Raw genomic sequence first — 4,135 nt, 5'->3', positions numbered from 1 at the left:
GAGGCCGGGAGCGGTCACTGCACTCCAGTCTGGGCGACCGAGTGAGACTCCAACTCAAAAAAAAAAAAAAAAAGAGTACAAGTCAGGGTTAGCTATACAAACGATTATGCAGGTACCCTTGTTGATGAGATGTGCCCCTCCCTCCCCTAGCAGTTTCCCTCAACTGTCAATCCCCCCCTCACAGATTCCTGTTACTGCCAATCCCTTTCTTTCAGTATTATAATTGTTCAAGGTCTGCTTATGAGTGAGAACATATGGCACTCTGTTCTTTGTTTCTGTGATAGATCACTGAGTATGATGGACTCTAAATCCATCCAAGTTGCTGCGAAGTTCATATGTTTGTCCTTTATGACTGTGCAATATTCCGTTGTGTATATGTACCACATTTAAAAAAATCCAGTCCAGCTTAGATGGGCAGCACAGTTGGTTCCATGTTTTTGCTATTGTGAATAGAGCTGCAACAAACATATGATACAAGAGGATTTACTATCAGTCAATGGATTGTTTGAAGATAAAGTATTCTTTTAGAAACCACTGAAGAAATAATCGATCTGAAGTATCTTACATGTGCAAATATTTCTTACATGACACCTTACATTATCCTCTTAGCATTTGACTACAGAAAAGGTGCTGATATGGATGTTTAGGCAGTAAAAACTGAGATACAGATGTACAATTAGAGCTAATTTTGTCATTTTGAAAGAAAACTACATTGTCCTTTTGCCATATTTCTAGATTCAAGGTTTAAGGGCAGGTTTTTAAAAAGCGATTGTGTGAAGCAGTAAACACATGCAAAATTCTTAGTACTATTAGATATTGGCATGGGCAGCAACCTTATGAGAGCTTCTGGAAACGGTCACAAAGTATCTTCTTCAGGCAACACCCAGAATTTGCAGAATTGGCACAATGATATGTATCCGCTGTCAACTACACTCCTAAATCCAGGAGTTGGGGAGGAGTTAAGTCTTTATCTACATGAGCTACTATTAGGATGGAAGGAAAACCTCAGTGGTGGTGTCATGATCAGCAGTTACTAAAACGGAAGCACTTGCCCTCCAATTTCTTTGCCTCTCAATCACCCTCGGCTGAAAATCATATATTAAAAATTTGAGCATGCAGAGACAACCAGATGTCTTTTTTTGAGGTCCCTTTGATATTGTAAATGTACACTATAGCAACTGTAAGAACAATCTAACAGTGCCAAGAAATTATCTAATTCTTGTACTGTAATATCAAGCTTTCAAAATTAGACGACTAATTTTTGAAACACAGATAGTAATTTTTGAGATCAGTTGTCACATTTGCTCTTTAGCCCAGTCGCTTAATGTTGGTTTTAGCTAATTATTAATCTTAATACATTAAAGATGATGACGGCATGGACTGAGATAGAGGCACCGAAAAGATTGAAAAATGATTATATTCTGAATACATTACAAGGTAGAGCTGATAATATTTGTTGGTGGTTAAGTTGTTGGATATGGCAAAAAGGAGAGTCCAGGGTGTCTTGAAGGTCTTTGACCTGAGCAAATGGTTAAATAGAATTGCCATGTCCCGAGCAACGGGAGGCTGCAAAGACATGATTTGAATGGGGGCTAAGAGATGATGGATGCCAAGAGTTGGGTTCTGAACACGTTAAGTTTGAGACTTCTAGCTGCCTTTTCAGAATCTCTTCATGACTGTCTAGACATCTCCAGTTCAATACATCCAAGATGGAACTACTCATCTTCTTCAACCTAGCTTACCTGGTATTTTTATCAGTTCAGTTAATGTCAATTGCATCTTTCCAGTGGCTCAGACTAAAAACCTTAGACTCAGCCTTGAATCCTCCCTCCCTTCCTTCCTCTCTTTCCCTCCCTCCCTGCCTCCCCCTCCCTCCCTCTCTACCTCCTCCTCCCTCCCTCCCTGCCTCCATTTCTTTCCCTCTTTGTCTGTCTTCCTCAGTCCCTTATTCCTCTCTCGCTCTCTCACTGTAAATACTCATTGAACTTTAAACATTGGGCCAGACTCTTTTCTAAAGCACTAGTATCTTTTATCACAATGACACTAAGACATGTGGGCAGTTTGAGCAATCAATCTGATGTTCCTTTAGATGGATATTTAGAAAAGAAATATTTATTCCATGCTTACTTAGAAGGGAGGTTGAGTCCTGTAGGGTTGTATGTGGCAAGCACAAAAAATAAGAGTAGGGTTCAAATTTTCTTTTCTTACCCCAGGCAATTCAGCTCTGGCCCTAAACGTATCTAAAATAGTCCAAAAACAAAACCCTGCAGTTGCACCCACCCTCCCTGGAGCAGGGTTGTTACTTATGTATGCCTTCTTTTTGTTCTTACTATACCCACTCCATTCTGGGGTGTATCTGTTCACCCATATCCTGTATGTTCTCTGTGAGGTTATCTGGCAGTAGTACCTTTTCCATTTTAGAATATTCTTGAGGCGAGGGAGGTTAGTCTGCCTGAGAAATTGAGGATCTAGGAAGCTGGCTGTGTCTCTGAACTCGGCCACAGGAGATCTAGTCTTCCGGTGCCGCCTATTCAGTCTGATCATTTGAAAAGCTCTAATTTGCTTTTTCAACATCCTGCTTTGAAAGCTCCCACTTCTTTTCTCTACAGGCCTCAGCAGAAAATAGTAATAGCTGTGAAGAGTGTCACTGTACTTGAGAAGAAGACACTCCCAGAGCTCTGGGCTTTCTTCAATGATGGGACACTCCTGCCAGCTCAGATCATCTTTCTGGAAGGAAGCATTCCCATCTCTCTGGACTCTAGTAGGGAGCTCCTTTTAAACTATCCTACACCTAATCCGCTTTACTCTCAGGTAACTTGTTGCTCCTAGCAAAGTTTGAAACAGAATCGAATACTGACTAGAGCCACTCCTTTATTAATTGTTTTTCTTTGCCAAAAAATGGGACACTAGATAAATAAAGGGTTGAACAATGAGACTGGTTTCATTATAAGCAGTTGACACATTTTCTTCATTTGTAAAAAGAGGGTGAAACCTCATTTCCTATCATTCAGAGTTAGTTTGAAGCTCACATGGGATGAAATAGTAAATAGATCTAATTGCCACCTTTTCTGTTTTATAGAAGAGACCCTATATTGACCTGGAAAGAAGTCAGTACAGAGAATAGAAGGATTTCAGAACTTTGAAATGGAGGCGGGAAGGGGATGTGGTTTTAACTCCTTTTTTTTCTAGGGAAATCTGCCCACTGTGTTTCTTTTCATTAAGTGTGAAACGGGCATCACTTGGACTCCCTAGGAAAGGGACTTCAGAAGTCTTGGGCTCCCTGGAGACCCTGCCCTACTGCCTCTTGCCACTTGTTCCCTCCCACTCCTGGTCAGGCTAGGGTGGGGAAGCTGGTGGGAGGAGGGAAAGAGGGAAAGCTCACAGGTTCTTTGGGAGTTTGAATATTATTGTTATCAGCAGAAGAGAGATTCCAATTCTTTCTTCTCTCATCTCTCATGTATCTATAGCTTTATTTATTTATTTATTTCACCAACCTTAAATCCTGTACAACCCTCACTAGCCCTTTCCTTCTTTTGGATGTTTAGTCACACACAATAAATTTCAAGTAGCAAGGGCTTGGGGCTGGTTAAATATTTCTAGTTACTTGTCTCTCAGTAGGTGCCCTCTAGGGGACATTTTAGAAAATTCCTGTTATTACCACCATTTTCTGTGAATAATCATCCCACCTCCCAATCATTAGATTCGTTTTAGGATCCACACTTCTTTGGCTCTGGCTTTCAACTGTTAATTCAAGTCACCAACCCTTGTAAATTGTCAGGAAGAGCATCACACGCCTCCTTGAAAAAGTCTAATCCACTGCACCTGTTGTCTGCCATTTCTTTCCTTTTCTCTTCAGGCACCTTAGGGTTTAAGAATCTTATCTTAAGAATTCACTCAGAGAACAGAGTTTAGAATGCGCTATGTGGACAGGATCCATACTTACCACAGTGGGGGAACCTAGAAGAGGCCAGGCATAGAGGTAGGAGAAAGAAAAACATAAGAGAAATGTCTTTGGAGATACTAGAAATAAGGTTTAGCATATGTGGAAGGCATGTGTGTGTGTGTGTGTGTGTGTGTGTGTGTGTGTGTGTGTGTGTGTGTGTGTATATCATCCCACTGAGCTTAAGATGGTAAA

Source organism: Carlito syrichta, unplaced genomic scaffold (genome assembly GCF_000164805.1).
Source record: "Carlito syrichta isolate Samal-C Ts95f unplaced genomic scaffold, Tarsius_syrichta-2.0.1 Scaffold311780, whole genome shotgun sequence".
In the NCBI taxonomy this organism is placed as follows: domain Eukaryota; kingdom Metazoa; phylum Chordata; class Mammalia; order Primates; family Tarsiidae; genus Carlito; species Carlito syrichta.
The sequence above is the reverse complement of the archived record's forward strand: the minus strand, read 5'-3'. Positions refer to the sequence as shown.